The sequence below is a fragment of the Myripristis murdjan genome, chromosome 9 (genome assembly GCF_902150065.1).
Source record: "Myripristis murdjan chromosome 9, fMyrMur1.1, whole genome shotgun sequence".
Taxonomy (NCBI): domain Eukaryota; kingdom Metazoa; phylum Chordata; class Actinopteri; order Holocentriformes; family Holocentridae; genus Myripristis; species Myripristis murdjan.
In genome coordinates, this window is record NC_043988.1 from 8,132,039 (window position 1) to 8,152,270 (window position 20,232).

At 42.4% G+C, this 20,232-nt stretch overlaps 2 long non-coding RNA genes across 2 annotated transcripts in view; one reads left to right on the plus strand and one right to left on the minus strand.

Moving 5' to 3' along the window:
- The window catches only part of LOC115365462 (uncharacterized), a 177,686-nt gene extending 175,457 nt beyond the window's left edge, over positions 1-2,229 (plus strand). The window contains exon 3 of the long non-coding RNA XR_003928764.1: positions 2,073-2,229. This is a non-coding gene — a long non-coding RNA (uncharacterized LOC115365462). The remainder of the gene's footprint in view (positions 1-2,072) is intronic.
- The window catches only part of LOC115365459 (uncharacterized), a 12,070-nt gene extending 1,952 nt beyond the window's left edge, over positions 1-10,118 (minus strand). Inside the window, exon 1 of the long non-coding RNA XR_003928762.1 lies at positions 10,051-10,118. This is a non-coding gene — a long non-coding RNA (uncharacterized LOC115365459). The remainder of the gene's footprint in view (positions 1-10,050) is intronic.
- Positions 10,119-20,232: the final 10,114 nt, after the last annotated feature.

Here is a 20,232-nt window from a genome sequence, read left to right on the forward strand (position 1 = left end):
GCAGAAATACAGACGAACCAACAGCTTGGAAGACAAACCAACATCTGGGCGTCCAAGGGTTTCTTCAGCAAGAAATGACCGCATCCTGATCCGCATGTGCAGGTAAAACTGCTGAATGACATCACAGGAGCTTCAGCAGCAGTGGTCAAACCAAACTGGTGTTCAGTGTTCCACCCGCACTGTACGTGGCCGACTTTTAGATCAAGGCTTAAGGTCCTACAAGGCTATCAAGAAGCCCCTGATCAATGAGAGACAGAGGTTAGCCCGGCGTCGTCGGCCCAGGCACACAAGAACTGGACAGCCAGGAACTGGAAGAAGATTGTCTTTGTTTTTCTTGTAAACAATAAACAAAAAAATATAATTTGTATTTGTTTGCATCTGTCTAATGCAGCCACACCTTTTGATACACAAAAAAGATTTTTCCACAAATGCACTACTCACAAAAAGTTAGGGATATTTGGCTTTCGGGTGAAATTTACGGAAAATGTAAAAAGTTCACGCTACAGTGATATTATATCATGAAAGTAGGGCATTTAAGTAGAAGCATGCACTGGTGATTTCCTCATCTCAAACAATTTCTTGAAACAAAAGCCAACAACAGTGGTGGATATACCACAACAAAAAATGTCAGTGTCAATAACTTGTCATGTGCCCTTGAGCATCAATTACAGCTTGACAACAACGTCTCATGCTGTTCACAAGTCGACTTATTGTCTGCTGAGGCATGGCATCCCACTCTTCTTGAAGGGCGGCCCTCAGGGCATTGAGGTTCTGGGGTACAGAGCTCCGAGCCTCTACACGGCGACTCAGCTGATCCCATAGGTTTTCTATGGGATGCAGGTCTGAGAAAGTGCAGGCCACTCCATTTGAGGTACCCCAGTCTCCAGCAGCCGTTCCCTAATGATACGACCTCGATGAGCTGGAGCATCAAACACCTGATGTGAATTTTGCCGTTAAACTCCTTGTTAGAGAACAGCAACTTGTGCAAAAAGTACTGAAACACTGCACAGTTGGACATGTGCATTCAAAAGTTTACAGAAGGTCACATTAAGTTCACCTGTAAAGGTTATAATGCATTTTAGGTTCATCCTGAAATTTCACCCGAAAGCCGAATATCCCTAACTTTTTGTGAGTAGTGTATTTCATGATAATATTTGAGATTGTGTAAAATTTTAAGGGTGTCCGAAAACTTTTTTCCACCACTGTACGATTGACTTGAGAATTTTCTTTTTACGTAAGAACAAGATAGACAGACACTGTAGGTAAATCATAGCGATGACTGTGCAAAGTAGAGCGCCAAGCAACAATTACAAAAAAGTAGGTTTTTGGTAACACAATGATAAAGTGAAAATAATTTTTCTCCATTTTTCTTCCATAGACTTCCATGGACTTGCAATGCAGTAGCTGACATAAGCTAAGGATTACCCAGCCTCTTATTTCCCACTGCAGCCCTAGTCACCACAACTACATTGAATCTATGGGGAAACTGAACTCAACCATTTTGTGACCACTGGAGTGTAGCACAAATTGCAGACTGGGGCTGTAACTGGGGTTCTTAAAGAACTGTGTGGTGTAATTACCATGAACAGATAACACCATCACTGGGATGACTGACAGCCTGTACTGACCTCTGTGCTGAATTTTACATTGTGTGCCACCTGGGTCAGGTTTTGTGGGAAATGTATTGGAGCAGTTTGCAGCACAATGCGGAAATTACCTTGCAGCAGTGTGTCTGAGATTGCCTTACGCCAGTATGTCTCTGCCTAAGGATTAGCGAGTGTGGAATTGTGTGAATGTGCAGAAATGTGTGTGTCACGACCGTCTGTCTGTGTGCATGCATTTGTGTGCATGAAGGTGTGCATATTTGCCTGTGTGGGGCTGTGACCTTTGTCATTCCACCAGGGATCCCAGCTCTGTCAGCCCAGCCTTTTTCCTTGAAACCTTGGAGGCAGAAAGACCGAGCAGCACACAGGCATCCATCTCCAATTCCTGATGATGAGGCTTATTGACCGCACATTAATATCTCATACTCATGTGCTGCATGAATTTCTCTCTTCCTGTGCTTGTTGCAGGAAACACTTTTGACCCTGGCACATACTCTGGATCAGAAATGAGCTCCCCTAAAGCGAGAGGAACGGGAGGAGGGAGGGGCAAAGGGGCCAAGGTTGTGTTTGGGCCTGGCTGGTGAACTCCGTCACCCCTGGATACCACAGCGCCCAGCGGCACACACACCAGTAACAGAGAATCTAATTGGCTGCAGACAGTGAAGGTGTAAGGTTCGCCATGACCGGTTCACTCCATTCACTCAGCTTGCTTCTTTGTCCTGTGCCTGCCCTCATCTTTCCCTCTCCTCTCCTCACTCCATCACTCCACCTTCTCTACCTCCTCCCTCCTGAATCTCTCTCCCTCATTCCTTCCACCTTCCTCCATCCCTCCGTCTTCCATCCATCCTTCCGTACCTCTCCATAGTCGTCCTGGCTTCCCTGCCTTCAGCCTCCCCTTACTCTCTCTGTATATCCCCTCCCACACCATCCGTCACTTTGTGCCTTCCTGTCTTTGTTGGAGTCTGAACTTCCAGGAATTCATTTGCAAAAAGTGCTGCTTTCCTACGCTGATAACACCTCACTTACCCTCTGCTCTCTCACTCTGACCCGCAATGTGCTGCCCGTGTATGATGCATAAGATGACGCATACACATGCAAAAGATGTGCTTTCCAAAGGCAAACAAGTTATTTCACCCATCTGTCAGAGTCTGTAAGTGGTCACAGCATCAGTTAGTTATATTTTCTCAAAAAATAAAATAAAAGAAAAGAAATACATTGGTACAGAATTATCAATATTATCGATATTTTATTTACATTATTTTGGAGTTGTCAACTGTGTTCAACCTCAGTTTATGTGTTTTATTTATTACTTTAGCTTTTTGACAGGCTGTGTTTTATTTCATTTAAATTTTTTTGACAGGCTTGTGTAATGTTGAGGCTCACTCCAGCCGCTGCAGCCAATCGCAGCAATTTACATCAATAGTTACTCGTGAAAACCAGGAATCAAACATTTGGAAATGTGGTTAACGTTCATATTTATTTATCCATAAAAAAACTAGAAATGTGACACCTGGTATCTCTACTTTATATGTATTATATATGACATATAAAATATATAAAAATGTATATAATTCATTTATATAAAATTTGGTTTGTGGTTGGATTTACCCTCTACTGCACAGAATTGATTGTATAAAATACAGACACTTAAAATTTGCTAATTGGTATTTTCAAAACTCAGCTGGTTCCATCAAAATGTCATTATTTTGTAAGCAAGGGTCTCTAAGATGCCTCAGCTAATTAACTTTAATGATGCACCATAATGGGGTTTCATTTTCACACCAGCAATTGTCAGAGTAGGTGTCATATCATTTTCCTAATGGTGGACAATCTAAATTTGGAAACATGTGAAAATGTGAGTGCATGCACACACCCACCCACACACACACACACACACACACACACACACACACACACAAAGAAAGCTACAGTAACCATATGTCCATATTTTCATCATCTCTCTCAAAGACAGAAACTCCTGTAGGGCATTTAGATGGTTTCTAAATATTGGAATCTGATCCTGCACGCAGACTCCCAGACATGATTGTAATCATCACTCTAAAGAGCTTAGCTAAGCTGCTTTTAGCACATGATCAGCAGCACTGCTAGCCGGGAGGAGAGCTACACACCCACTCTTATCCAATTCATCCAATTCCCTAGTCATATGCTGCACTGCCAAATCTTTACATGTAATTGCATCTCATATGAACTTTCTAACATCTTTTTTTTTTTTTTTAAATCAAGGGGAAATGTGCAAATGAGGTGAGGCAGCATAACTTCTGTAAGTGTAATTCGACAAGACTTAAAATAAATGGCGTGAGATCCACTGTATTTCTCAAGGCATCAAACAAGAAAAATGTTCTCACTTAATGTGTGATGAAATTACTTGGTTGTGGGGATGAACTGGGGCTGACTTGCAGTTATTATCTGATTTTTTTTTTTTTTTTTTTTTTTTTTTCTAGAGCACATTGCACATCTAGAGAGGATTAAACTTTTAAATCACAGCAGGGCAATAGGGCTGGGCAGCATCCTAGCCCAAATATGAAGATTAATCTGTTTCCCCAGCCTAAACCTTCTGCCAGCCAGACGCAGGTGAAAGGGTCCAACACGATGTTTTCTCCAAGCACCTTTATTGAGCCAAAACAACAGCTTTGGGTCACACAGTACTCTCTCACAATGAAAAATACCATGAAAAATAGATGTTCCGCCTGAAAAATAGATGTCCGTCCCTGTGCTGGTATTAGATATATTACAATCATATCTTGGGTCAATTCAGCTAGAGAGTGCCATAAAGCAGCCTTGGGTTAACAATAAAAGCACTGCTGCTAAGACAGGGTGGTGTCAACACGTTTCAATATTGATATTTGTAATAAAGTCAAATTACAAAAAAATGTAGTATCTATATAAGAGGTTGAAATTGTATTTTGCATCAAAATAAGCAAAGAAAATATGTCAGGCAGTCAAATAGAGCAGAAAAAAAACTGTGTTCACTGTGAAGTGAATTCCAGACACAGACCGAATGTATTTTAACTTATTTATTTTTAAGTGAAATGATTTGCATGTTTTTCTGATATGTAAGAAAAAAACGATGACAATCACTTGAAGACCCACAATGAGGTCAGGTGTTTTTTGGCAGTGGTGTTTTCAGACTGAGGCCGTGGCACATCCCAGTGGCAGGGGAAGTGCCACGGCCTTGGCTGTGCTGAGCCAAGGCCATGTGATCTGTGGCTGCTGTGATCTTAAGTAGGATATCCCGGGTCAAAAGTCAGAGTCTGTACACAGGATATTCTCCCCTCTTCTCCTCCCTCCCTTGCCCTATCCCTCACTGCCGACAAACATCCTTTTGAACCAGTCATTTCATTTTATTTTCACTGTTAAAAATCTCCCAGCGGACTGAGATAATTTAACTTCTTTCCAACACGGTTTCAATTGTCTCCTGCAATAAGTAACAATATGAGGCGGATTGCTCCACTTCTTTCAAGATAATGTCACCAGAAGACAGTTGCATTGTGTTGGAGACAAGTGAAATTATCTTAGCCCATTGGCAAATTGTTCCATGTTGTTCCACCAGAAACTCAAGTTTCACGACTGAATTTTAGATTGAATAACTTGCTGAGATGGGCCTTTTTTCAGTGCTCACGCTGAAAGAGGGAGGACGATGTTCCCACCTCCATCCGGATCATGGGGGCAAAGCCTTGAGAAGTGAAAAAGTGCTGACCAAGTGTAGTGTGTGTGTGTGTGTGTGTGTGTGTGTGTGTGTGTGTGCAGGCACATGCTAGTGTGTGTCTTTATGCTAGCATACAATGTACGAACCTGCTGTCTGTGTCGCATGCTCTCTCTCACACCCACCCACACACACACACACACATTACGTCCCACAGCACATAAACAATAATGTGCACATAAACAATAATGATGTAACTGTAATTTCCCTAAATGTTCAAGATTGGTTGATAAGGGCTCTGTGCTGGCTGTAGTCATGTACACAGACAGAATCAGCTTCTCCACTTGCAGTATCTTTAATAGTCCTGCTGTTTATTGTCCTGAAGCCACAAGTCTGTGGATGACATGGACTAGACTACCTAATGTGAGCACTAATAGCTGGCACCCACCTCCAGGGTATATTTTCAGTGAGAGTTTGGAGGACAGCTGCACGCAAAAAAAAAAACATCCAGTAGCCGTAACTCACCCAGTCCGCCTCACCAAACACACTCCCATACAACTACTGTTTCTCTCACCGTTATAATAACTCTTATTGCCGTGAAATATGGAGCCTCTATTCATACCTGCCCTCAGCAGAAAACAGAAAGGACCAGAAAGAAGGCATTAAATATTGAAGTGCAGACCATTAGGAGTTTCCTCTCAGCGCTCTGACGTGTCATTACTCTCCATGAAAGAGTGTAAGCTGATTCTTTTCCCTCGCCCGATGCATTTCCTGAAAACCTGTGCGTGACGACACCGTTTTGTATAATGAGCTCCCAGTCAGAGGCCTTTTGGATCATAACCGGACTGGCTCTTTGACCTCATAGCAGCTACTGTAGTGCAGGACGAAGAGTTTTAAAAACTTCACAAGTACCTAGCAGGATTGGAATGAGTACTAAATGTGCTACTCATGCTAAAGCACTGTAACACATGCCAATCAGTAGCAAATACTCACCATCCACCCATCCGTCCCTATGTGTGTTGCATGATTTCTGAACCTCTGCAGGCCTGTTTTGAATCAAACTTTGGGAATGATGGATTTCGACCCTGGAGTCCAGCATTTTGAATAATAAATCAGGCTGGCTCGTCAGAACACCACCAGCAGGCCATCGGACACTGCTGGGTCTGGACTGTTACCTTTGGGTAACAATGAATTTTTACATTGCTATCCTGCATCTACAAAATGACAAATGGCCAAACACAGCGCCACCAACAGCCCAAAAAGTCCCCAGCTGTCAAGCAGCAACATCCCAGACACTGCACATCATGCATTAAAAAAAAAAAAAAAAATATGAAGAACGTTACACTCAGGGCAACCTGTCTTGGGTTGCAGCATTCCCACAGGTTTCATCCAAATCAGACCAGCAGTGTCTGAGATAGCCCTCACAATAACTCAACCTCAGCTCGCCGGCAGCAGAAGCTCCTCCAAGTCAAATAAGGTGAACCTGCTGAGTGGAGGCTCTCCATTTCTCATGCTGGAAACCGGCCTGATTGGAAGGATTTCAGTATTTCTTTAGAGAGGGAAGACAAGCAGGACCTAGTCCAGTCATGATGCATTTACAGAGGGGTGCTAACTAACTGGTGTGTGAAAGGAGGAAACAGTTATGTGTGGAAAGCAGTTATGGAACTGGTTGGAGGCCCAGGCTTGGGGAAGAATTTGTGTAGCCACTTCTTATCTCTAGCTGAGTTATGGTAATACCCAATGATGGACTGTCACAATGAAATTAAGTAAATAAGAGGGTATGAAGAGATTTACATCATCTACTGTAATTGACGCAGAATTTTTTCAACGTGGCAAGCCATTTCCATTTGAGACCGAACAATATTGTTTAGTCTCCCACCTCTCGCAAACATATACTTAGATGTAGATGCAGTGGTTTGGACGGGGAAAGTACTTTTGGTCGACAGGCCTTGGAATTATTGGCAGGGAAGTTTGCCTTGTCTTTTCTTTTTTTCTTCTTTTTTTTCTTTTTTCCCCCCACTGGCTCACTAGGAGGCAGTTCATCCATTCATGCTCTTCCACAGAGGCACTGCTGGGTGAAAGAGAGTATAATAAGAAGGTAATGAGAGTGAAATAGGGAAGAGCAAAGGCAAGGGGGCAGCTAGATATACAGAGAGAGAAAGAGAAAGATATGCAGAATTAGATATGCAGGGGCAGGGAAGACCAGCGCCAGCCAAAGAGAACGACACCTAGAGCGATTTTCATGGCTTGCTTCGGTCTCCGAGTCATCCTGCTTTATTGAAGAGCCTGCTTGTTACTACACAGTGCCGTATCCCTGCAACGCAGACAGCTCTGCGGGCCAAACTGTGTTTTATTCATGCAAAAGCCGTCACAAAAAAGTGCTAGGACTCAAGGCTGTTCAGGCTGTTGCTCAATTATTCATCAAGCAGAGAAATGTATCCTGATTGAAGTTGCTTTGAACTTAGGGCATCATTTTTCACAGCTGTTTTTTCTTTTTTCTTTTTTCTCAGTTGGCGTAATGCGCCGCCAAACAGAACTGCATCTCGCTACCCTCCTCCCCGAAGGGCCTATGACTGTTAATTTATACCACTTTCAATTATTTATGATGCAAAGCCTATTCATGCTAAATTAAGCCCTCATAATGCCTTAATAGCCAGTCAGCCATAGCCTGCTGTTTGTGCATAATATTATCACTTTTGATACGCTGAACTTCATTTCTTAGCATTGACGTATTACGAAATTAATGTGAGATTATAATGCGATTTGATCTGTTCCAGTGCGGTCACCAGTGTCGATATGCCTCTGTCACATTTCCTGTCCTGTGCCGTGGTTGAGTATTTCCCACCAGAGGACTCTATGAATCATTTGTCTTTGTCAGGCGAGGCATATGGGAAATGTGCACGTATTGTGCACTCACACGCGAGCATGCACACACATACACATGGATACGTGCACTTCAATACCGCTCGCTATCTACAGTATTTCCACTCCAGAAATCCTTTAAAAATGTGTCAGGGGGAAGACTGTATTTATCATTTGCAGAGCTTTTGGTGTCATGCTTTCTCTCTCATCCTCTCTTTTTCACACACACACACATACACCCAGATACACACACTTCATACACACCTCACCGTAGCTGACGCATGTCCAAGATATATAGATTCCTTCACTTGTTGGAAGCAAGCATTACCAAATTTGCTGTGGTATAACATATGTATTCATTTTGTTCCGATTTCTTTCACCGCACTCACTTTCCGTGTACGTTTCCGCTTGCCTTGGGGGAATTTGAACCCACTTTATCCGACTCAGACGCTCCGACACCACACTGGTCTGAGTGTCACACTGCAGCCCTGTGGAACATGACGCCAGTGTCAAACTTCTCTCTCTTTCTGTCTCTGACCCTGATTCCATCTCTTTCTCCCTCTATTTTCCCCTCCTATTTTCCTGGTTTCTTCTCTGCCTCTTATGGCCTCCCTCTCTCATTTTCCTTCCATCACTTTCTCCTCTTTTTCTCTCTCCAGTTCTCTTTTCTTCTCTCCTCTTCTCCTCTGCCAGACAGAGGCCTTGTGGCCAGTTTAGCAGACTGTGTCTTATTTCGGTGTCAAATAAAATCCCTGGCAATCCTTGCCGTTCTGTCCCAGTGGTGGAATAAATGCAGGATGCTTCATGTCGTGTTGTCGTTTGGAGGCGAGTGACACAGATTCCTCCACCAGCGAGCAAGCACGATGCCTCCAATTAAAAGGCTGTTACGTGGCGGGGGTGGTTGGCTTATTTGGGATATTCCCACACTTGTGGGCTGCAGCCAACCCACCCTTTCCACCTTGTTTGTATGTGTCTGCTCTTGTTATACCTGTAACCTGATGAGAACCCACTGGGGCCACAAAGATAGAAGGATAAGCAAAATTCTGAATCCTAGTGCTCAGGCCTCAGTTTAGGATTAGTATGAAAATTAAGATTGTTTCTTAGAGTACGAGTGGAGTTTAGGTTGAGGTTGGGTTTATACATTAAGGTTTAGGATAAGGTTAGAATTAGAATTAGGCTAAACATTTAGGGTTTGGGTAAAAGTTAAAGGAATAGTCCACCTAAAACACTAAGACTGTGAATTGGAGTTAGTTCATGGTGACATACCTAGAATTTCAGCAACAGCTCCAGAGTTTAAGAGAGTGAATGACCCAGAATCAAAGAGCAAGGGCTTCTTTCTAGCCTCATGATTTTGCAGCCGCAATCACACAGTGCGAAATCCATTAAGAATGAAGCAGAAATGTCAAATTCACTCTCTAAAACACCCTCAACAGACCAGAATACAATGTATACACAAGGCAATTTGAAAAACAGGGATATTTTTACTTTACTACCTCGAATGATCAGGCTTCTGCCTACATCTGTGACCTGCTAAGTCCCTGTGGGCCTGATCGCTGCTTGAGATCCTCCGGCAGGGGCCTTCTTATTGTTCTAACATCTTGACTCGCCACTAAAGGCGACTGGGGTTTTGCTGTCTGAGCTGTGGAACTGCATGCCTGCAGGTCTTCAGCATGCAAACTCAGTGTCCTCTTAAAACTCATTGTTATCATATGACCTTTTCTTAACTGATGGCATTTGTTGTAACTGTTTAACTTATTCTTATTGGTTTTATTATTTTATTATATTTTCTCCGTTGTAACCTGTATTGTGAATCTTATTGTATTAACTGATTTACTGTAAAGCTTTCATCACTTTTTCTCAACTGGAAAAACTCCTGCTCTGTGATTACTATCACTGCAGCTGTATGCAACAAATTCACACCTGTTGTGTGAGTGTTGTCAAAAGGCATTATGGGACATGTAGTAAACCTCTAACTGAAGTAGAAGTGCATGAGGCCGCTGGCGGGAAAGTGAATATGCTAAAAATGTTTTGTTGTCAGCTTTTGAGGTTATTCACTTTTTTCTCACTTAATGTAAATTCAGACTTTTTAGAATCAGTTGGGCAATTCAACTTCTGTCTTTTTTATTTGTGTGTGAGTTCTGTGAGTTGGTTTTCTCTATTATTTTTTAACCCACCCACGCGAGACTTAGCCAAGACCTGTAGGAACTTAAATCATAGGCTTTTTTTTCCATTGCGCACACATCTCTAACTTTCTCTACCAGCTTAAAGACAAGGAATGAACAAAGTCAGTGCAAGATCCCTCATGAGTATATTAACACGTGTCAGTGTGTATGAATTTTACTTGAGTGTGAGTTCGTGTGTATGACATGTGCAGTGGTAAAACTTTATAATTTAAGTACCTTGGATCTGGGATCCCTCTGATTCCAAAGTTGCAGACTGTTTACTTTGCTGACTGACGAGACCTCGCCCATGTATTGCCAAAATTTTCAACATGAAGGCGCTCTGTGTAAAATATTTACTCACTGGCAGGAAGTAAACAAGTGCTCCTCGCCTGCTTGTTGGGACCAATCAGAAGTTTGGGCAAAGGACATGAAAGCGTCAGGCAGCATGTGCTGTCTGGGGGTGGGAGGGGTGTTGGTGTTTATGTTTGCATGTGTATGTGTGTCTGCGTGTGTGTGTGTGTGAGAGTGCACATGTCCCGCGTGTGTGAATTCTGGCACTGTGAATGTGCATGCACGTACGTGTTTACATATGTGTCAAAACCGATATCAAAAGAGCCCTGAGCACAGCGCGGCACTAAGAATGTCACCCTGCCAAGCCCAGGAGCCGCAGGCCTCCGCAACAAGTGTTCCTACGAAAGGAAGAAGACATGGCAAATTCAGCTGTCACTCTGTATCTGCAATAATAAACATGAAAGCATGCCCTGGCATTAAGGTTTAACAGCCCTGCTCAGCTCTGGTTTGGGCCTGCTAAAAATGCGCACTGTTACATCTCCTCGGAATCAGGAGCAACTATGCAGCACAAAGAATATGCTAGTGTTTAATGTACAGGTTGCCTTTTATATTTAATTCACTCCTGCATCATCATTTCTGTAACCATGGGAACGCTCAATTAAAGGGGTTACAGCTTTGTTTTGTGGGTTCGCTTGGTGCATTGGCACTGGAGTGCGAGTTTTATCTCACAAGCGCCTGCCTGATTAGCATATTCCATCATGTTAAACAAATAGGAGACAATGAGGGCCTTGGGGATGACGGGCAAACATGTGCACAGCACACAATGAGATCAATCTGTTTCCAGTGGCACACAAAGGCCTGTTGTTGGAGACCAGCTCATTAGCTATGCATTAGAGATTGATGGGGTTCCTCTGTTGTCAGAATGACTTTAAGACTCACACTGCAATAACTAATATAAGGGACTGTGTCTTCTTATGCCTTCTGTACATATATGCATGAGTCAATGATAATTGGCTGATAGCCATGCCCGCTGGTGCGGTAGGCTGTTATTACCCTCCTAGATCCAAAGAGCAGAGATGTGGATCCCTATGCTAATTTTAGGATTCATTCGCTCCGTCTCTATCACAACACGGGCCCTTAATAAATAACCAGCCCCTTATCACACTGCTTATTAAAAAATGCAATTACCACTCTGGGAGCTCATGTAGGCTTGACAAAAGAGTCATAGGGGTGTGGTAGATGTAATGTATGCATGATATATGCATGTCCAGTGCACACACAATTCTCCACCTGTACCTTTTTCTCCTGTTCTTTCTATTTTTTCTTCTTAACTGTAGTCTCTCTTTCCCCCTTGCTCTCTCTGTCTTTAGCTTGTGCTGATAATAAAAAGTGGATCACACGTAGTGCAATTTGTTTCCATAGAGACTAGCTACAGTAGCTGCCACTATCAGCAAACAGTATTTATGCCCCACTCTCAAATACTTTGCAGAAACTTACATAACACAGTGTGCTGCACCGTGACTCTTTATGGTCAGAGTTCTACAAACTTCTACCAACAACTTTTACCAACACAGCCGACTAAGTAATGTGAAACCCCGCCTACTCTGCATTGTGATTGGTCAGTCACATTCTCTTCACTGTAGCTGTATCCCAACAGCACACTACATGCTAACACTAAACAATACCTCAGTATTCACATTTCCACAGTAGACTAATTTAACAGTTAGTATTATAGAAATTCAATATACTGCACTGTGTTTGCTGTTTTAGAGTACAGATACTGTTATCATATGAAACTACACAACCTAAAGAATCCATTGGTGCACACCAGGTCCTGCTAGGTTGTCGGCAAGGGGGGCAATATTGCTCCAAATTTATGCTACATTTTGTTAACGCAAAATCTGGCATGGCCATTTTCAGACTGGTGCCTTGACCTCTCACCTCATGATGTCTGAGAGAAAATGGATTCTGTGGGTCTTCCCTCTGCAGACATGCCCACCTTATGTTAATCCCAAGGCAGTTTGGAGCAATAGCCATGACATTTTTTGCATGCAGTACAAATATGTTCTTTTGCCCTGTTGTAAAATGGTGTATTTGTGCAGACTGGGGCCCAAACAGTCTTGGAGTTGCATAAATTGAGTTTGACTGGAAAGCTGAGCCTCTTGTGGATTCAGTGAGCCACATTTGATTCATGTGTGGTGATGTTAGCCCCCACAGGAGCTCTGTCATTGTAGTGAAACCATTTTTTGGAACTTGACATCGCTGTATGCAATGACCTATTGTGACCTCTAGGATAATCACAGCCTCATTCATTTTTACAGCCATAAACTACAGACTTAGGGCATTCAGGGGATGCATGGCTTTCCTGGGTTTCTTGCCAATGCAGGGGTTTTTCTGAGCAATTTCCAGAACAGATGACAATTCAAAAAACAAAAATCTCAATAAATTGTAATATTGAATTAAATTGAATTGTATTGACTAATTTTGAATTTAATATTAGGCCTATGTCATAATATTGAATACTTGTTTTATCACAATACACAATACATCACAATACAATTGCTGTGATTAGTCAGTTTAGGTTATGTGTACTCCAATTAAAACTTCAGCTTTCCTCAAGTTTACAAGGAGTTACATTTTGTCTAAAAAAAAAAAAAAAAACAGCCAGGTGCAGCGTCTCTTTCCAAAGCAGCTGCTCCCCATTGGTCTTCAGAAAAAAAATAGGTGATGGTAGTTTTAAAAAAGTGAAGTAGTGCAAACATGCCCTCACTCCACTGCTAACCTTTCTCTGTTTGTCTCTTAGCCTCGCTCTCTGTGCATGGAGAAGCAGCTGCAGGTCGGGCACGCCCAGGCCCTTGTGAGATGAGGGAAGATCAGATGAGTGATACCTCTCTCTCCCTTTGAAGTGCCTGGGTGAACAAGGAGATGATTAGAGGTACAGAGCTTTCACACGCACACAAGCACACACATATAAACATGTACACTCACGGGCAGAAAAACACACACATGCACAGACATGCAGAGTGAAATGCAGCACTTGCGCGAGTTGGCATGGCTCAATTAGCATGGCACAAACACTTCCAGCTGCTGTAGATGGAGACGGTGGGGTTCCAGCTCTCAGAGTTGGTGGGGCAGGACTTGTTCTAACCCTCTGAAATGTTTCTTCTGGTTGCATCAGTGTGGCATGTGGCTTTGTACTGTATCAGTGACCCTAAAACACACAAACACATACAAAGACTACCAAACAGAGCCCTCTGTAAGGCAGTGAAGGAGAGAACAACACAAAAAAGGAGATCTTGTTATGGTGCATGCAGGTGCTTCAAGTGTTTCATAATTACCGGCTGCTGCCTTTTCTCTTTGGAATGAGCCTTGATATATGTTTTTTTTTTCTTCGATGTACTGTATATTCACTGAGGCCTGTGTTTTTATGCAAGGCACGTCACCTTTATTTGAAGTTTCTATGCCAATTGTCATGCAGAGATCTGAACAAATTGGGGCACAACACAGAATTTAGTTGGAGTAATAAATAGCAGTGACATAAACTGTTTCTATTTCATATGGTGGGAGATAGATGTAGGCATTACAGCCCCAGGCAAAATTATATTTGGATGCCATACTGCATGGGATCAGGCAACAGAGGGAGAGAGGGGACAAAGGGAAAGAAAGAGAGGGGAAAGAGAGATGGAAAAGTGAATAGAGAAGGGAGAGGGGGATGTAAAGAAAGTGCAGGAGAGTAAGACAGAGGGAGAGAACCAGAGGTGAATAAGGCAGATTGGGAGTAGAAAAAGACTTGGTGAAGAAAGGAGTTGATTTCCAGGGCCGTGCCTCCCCGGCTGTTGAGACGGGGCGGAGACATATAGACATGGAGGCGTTTGAAGTCAAGGCAGGCTTTGCTTCACTGAGCTCCCCTATCTGATGACAGAGAGGAGGGATGGATGGGGGATGGAGGTGTAGAGGGAGACTGAGGAACAGGGAGAGACAAGGTTGTAAATATTAAATGGGGAAAATAAGAAATTGAGGAGGGGAGAGAGTGGGAGGGGAGAAGAAAGGAGAGGTGGTAACAAAGTGACAAAAAGAGACAGAGAAAGAGATGAGGTGAGAGGATAAGGATAATTCTGAGAGAAATAAGACAGAATGCATTTGGGCGGTGGGGAGAGAGGGAGAGAGAGACAGCTATTCATATTCTAGGATGCATTTAGCACTCCTCTGCCTGGAAATGATTGAATTTTAAATTCCGTCACAAAGTATTTTTTTTTATTAGCATGCCAATATACGTATAAGAGCATTATAATTGGTGCCTGCCTGCAGAGAATTTAGCTTAGCACTTTATGAAATAACACCTCAGACGATTGCCAAGCAATCACGGATGGAAGCTACAGGGCTGTCGCAAATGGTTACAATTAAACATATTAATAGGCTTCAGATTACACCACTATCCACATAATCACATTGCTTACAGTGCTTATCTAGTGTGATGGCTTTCTCTGGAGCTGCTCTCCACCTCGGCTATCATTACCCAGCCTAGCATGAGGAGCTAATCTTTTGTCATTACACTATCACACAATATCTGTTGCAGACGGTAAAGTCAATAAAAACCAATTAGGCGTCCTTTAGAGAGTAGAATCGCCAGGTTTTTCTTCAGTATGGATGCGTCCTGTGCAGCAGGGTATGAGTGTGGTGCAGGCTGGGCTTCTGGAGTCTGTCTCCAGCAGAGATAGTGCAATAGGAAGAGTGGCAGGAAGGAGCTTTGAGAGAAGGTGGAGAAGTGGGGAGGAAACAGATTTTCCTTTTACTGAAGAGTTCAAAAGTTTACGTCTTATCTGTCCACAGACTTTTCTTCCACATCATTCATCTATCATACACCACACTACCCATTACCATACTATCACAAGGCTGTACTGTGCTGTCATACATGCCCTAAGATACTGTACTATACAATACTGTGCTGTTCTGTGCTGTACACTATAACACTGTGTCGTAATATTCTCTTACTCTATACAGTACTACAGCAGTAGTTCTATACAATATTACTAACTATAGATTACTATATACAGTATATCATGCAATGCTATGCTATGCTATGCTACTGTATACTGCACACTGCATTATAATGTGCTGTAATTCACTATACTGTACTATACAGTACCATACTATAATGCATTATGGTCATCTTGCACTATACTAAACTATGTTACACTGTACTATGCTGCATTGTAAAATGCTGTATAATGTATAATGCTCTATACTGCACCATACTACCCTGCACTATACTATATAATACCATATTATCCATAATTACTTGCTATACTGTAATATAATGCACTATACTACCTTGCACTACTCTGTCCTACACTATCCTGCACTGTACTATATATTTGTTTGTTTAGTTGATTATCAATAACAGTTATAAATCACGATAAAATTGTAAAAATTATAGATTGTTGATGAGCACACTGCAATGTATGAATACTACTCACACGAGGAGAGAAAGGGAAAAAAGAGCAAAGTGGATAGCATCACTGCAACGGGGGACTACTGTAAGTCTTATTCACTGAAGTGTGATTTCACATATCTCTTCGTGAGATTGTACATTAAACTTTCTGTATGTCTGCAGGAACTTTATTCCGCAGTTGTACATCTCTTGTGATTGAATTTGACCTCAGATATAGGAGCCATGTGTGTGACTAGTATATGCATTCCTTGTTTGATAGAGTTGAACATCACGGCTGGTATTGGGCTCCTTGTGTGTGCGCATGATGTTTCAGACAAGCAACAGTACTGTTCTGTCATTTACTTCTCTATACTGTTTCAGTTGTATGCAATGATTTTTTTTATTTGCTCTTTTTTTTTTTTTTTTTTTTTTTTTTTTTTTTTGCATTTCCTCTTTATTGGAGAGGTACAGTAAAGATAGACCGGGGAGAGAGAGAGAGGAGATGACATGTGGCAAAGAGCCCTAGCCAGAAACCAATCCAGGCTGATGTGATAGCACTAAGTGGAACGCTCTCTACCAGATGAGCCACACTTTTCTATAGTATACTATACTATCCAATAATATATTTATCTATGCAATCTCAGACTATGCTACAGTACTGTGATATATAGGCCTATTGTGTATTCTGAATGCAGTCTAACAAAAGCACCAACAGGCAGTAGGATGTTACACTTGATGTTTCACTCCTCACATTTGGTTGAAACATTTGACTGGTATTGTACTGTGCATAGAATGTCATATTATAAATACAGGAGCTCTGCCTCTGTCTGTCCCTCAGTATGGCTGTCTATCTCTGTCTGTCTGGAGGCATGTCGCACATCCTATTCATTAGCCCTCTTCTTGCTGCCTGATAGGCCAATTGTTTCTCAGTGTTGCACCGTGGGAGAGATCCACACCAGGGGCAGGCTGTTTTTGATATGCTAAAAAGAAGCAGATAGCAGACATCTTGTGAGAACAGCATCCACGCGGGTTTCCAAAGCAAGAGGCAAATCTGTCAGATAAAAAAGTACAAGTCCATGCAGGGCTTTGAAGGCCAAAGGCAGTCAGCTCCTTACTTATCAGGCTGGCGCTGACAGTAGCAACGAGCTAATGGGCTCATCTGCGAAGCATATTGACAGCGCAGCTCGCCTCAGTTCTGCTCAGGACTAGTCAAAGACAGCGCTGTGCTTTATTAGAGGTGAGATGTGACAGTTTGAGCGCCGCAGTTTCACAATACCATGTCGCCTTACTCAGCTAAAGACCCGACAAAAAAGTAAACTTCGGTGTTCACAGAATTATTTTGCCATCTTAGAACACTCTGAAACAGCTTTATGCCTCAGATCTGAATTTTGTATGTCGTTGGGTTGGAGGCTGTTGGAGAACAAAGGTAAGTTGAAGCAGATCTTTGTTATGCAATTCAAAGGGAATACGGGGAAAGAATCTTACTTGTTTGCAGTGTGAACAACAACCTAATTGCCAAGCTGTCTCCACACCTACCAGGAGAGAGAGCCACTCGTGTTAGAGCTACATTAAAGCCAGAACACTGCTGTTGTGGAAAAACCAACATATGCACACCGCCCCCAATTTTAATCTCCACCTTTTTTATTCTAATAGAAAAGTTACATTATCTTTTATGTGTTGAATGAGCTTCTTGACCTTTAGATCTTTGAAACTAGTTAAAACCTCGTGCTATAATTTCAAATCTACACTACCATAAGCTTTTTTTCTCCCACTTTTTCCATATGTGCATTTTTGTCTATAAATGCACACAGGGAAGATATATTTTGACACGTTTCGCACTTTACTGTGGCCCTAAAGCAAAATACAAAGATGTTTTCAAACGTGACTGGGATTGATCCTTACATAAACTCGTTCCAGTCATCTATATAATATTACCAAAGTTATTTATTTTCAGACAGCCTCCATGTGCTGTAACCAACAGCACATGACTGAAGTCCTGACATTTGGTGAAGCAAAACAAAAACTCACTTATCAAATTGAAAAGCAGGGCAAATTTCATTAGGAGCTCCGTGAATGCCGGCATTGTTTATCAACCAGTTATGGATTTAGCAACCCACCAGGGATTGTCAGGATTACGTGACAAGACAATTCAAATAATTCATTATCTCCCAGGTCTTATTTCAGAGATGACAAAAAAACTAATTATGAATCATGGTAACAAGCTAGAACTGTTTTTCTCGCTGTGCCCAAGGTCGCATTGCCAATTAGTGTTTTCATGGCTGTGGGTGTGATCCTTGTGGGGAACACGCACCAGTTCCCTTCAAGCTGTCATCTCCTGTGTTCTTTCATTATGCACGCTAATCAGTTGTCCACTGTTGGCTAGTGAGATCTCTGTTGTTTCTCTTTGTCATTAATACAAATGCTGATATGGGGTGGCAGGGTTGCCTGGTGGTTAAAGAGACTGTCCTTCAACTGGAAGGCCCTGCTGAAGCTTTGTGGAAGTTTATTAATACCAAAGTGAGAGGATGAGGATTATTAACATGTATGCAACCGCGTGTAAACAAACTTTCTGTACTTTCCAATACATATTAAACTTGTGTGGCGCTGTTAGACACTGTTAGTCCTTGGATCAAAAACTTAAACAACTACAAACCGATGCGTAACGTGTTCTCCAACTTGCAAAGCCGCAGCCTCCGGAAGGGTTTATGTTTGTTTATCATTTGTTTTCCAAGTTCGATTTTCAAAAATACATCATACATGTGGCATCTTGAATGCCACACTAGCAGCCACAGGTGTTGGACTTTTACAGTCAGCACCTACAGTAAATGCAGCATGACTGTTTTAGTTATGTAACGTAGAAAAACGATAAACCATGATCAACTGATCCCTGGGCTGTGGGGCTATTTATCCACCACTTTTCAGCCAAATGTGTATGTAACTTTGTGAGGTATCTTGCTAACACTCATGCAAACAGATGGCCGAAGGGTTCCAAGGCAATCTCCCTACAGGAATTAATTAAAGTACCATATTAACATTTTCATGATAATAACACAGCCAAGGCATGTACACAGAAGCCAATGGAGAGTGCTGGAGTGATAACTAATGCCTGCAGAGTTGGGATTGGCGACCATTTCCATCAATAAAACATTAAGGATTAGCAGTCGATATGCTGCGTTTTATTGACAAATTTTTAACACCGATTGAAATGCAATCACGGAGAAACTATCAGAATAAACCACATTTCTCCTACGTGTGCTTCAGCTGTTTTTCATGTATCTCTCTCTAACACACACACACACACACTCTCTCACACATTTCCATGCACACAGTCAAAGGCAGACACACTTACACACAGTCATTTAGCCACTCCACTTTCCATGGGGTTCATTTCCATCAGCACACTGGCAGGAGACTAATAGCCAAATGACGATGCTAAGATGACAACCCTGATGTGCCATATGCCCGATGTGAAGAGCTCACTCCACTTCCTGTTGACTCACACTGAGCAGGAATCCATGTCAGGGGATGCAGGGAGGGAGACGGAGAAGGAGGGGGGGTATTCATGTGATGCTGCCTTCATGTCCTATGGGAAAAACCGTCAGAACAACTTGACAGTTAAAGGCAGCAACTTGGAAGTGTTGAAGCGCTCAAGCTCATTTGAAGCCGTCAAGATGCTATGATTGAAGATTCTGTTGGCTTTGGTCGCTCCTGATCAGCTTTTTTTTTCCCCCACTTAACACGCGCACACTCAAGTAGTACATTTCTGAGCTCATGTTTTACAGGAAACCACACATTGCAGCGTCAACTACAAACGAAAAATCCAGCAAGTAGTTGTGTCCTGCATTTTTTTTTTAAATGAGTTATGATCACAAATCGTCTAATGTGATGAAAACCCCTCATTTTGTTTGCTTTATTTGAAGTGAATACACCAAATCCTACACACAACTGCAGGTATTTTCCCCTCCAGTGCTGCAGAGTTCACAAAGCCACAGGCGCACCCTGAGTTTCCAAGTGCTGCGCACCCCCTGAAAGCTGGTATTTTCAAAGTGGAAGGTCGTACCTATCTGCCGTGTTTCCGACATGACATGAATGCAGCATGAGACAACAGAGAAGTGGAAGGGAAGGAAAAGGGCAGGTCTTTGTTCCTCCCTCTCGTTCTCCCTCCCCGGGCGTGGCAGCAGCAACACCTCAGGGCTCCTTTCTCTATGACACTCCTCT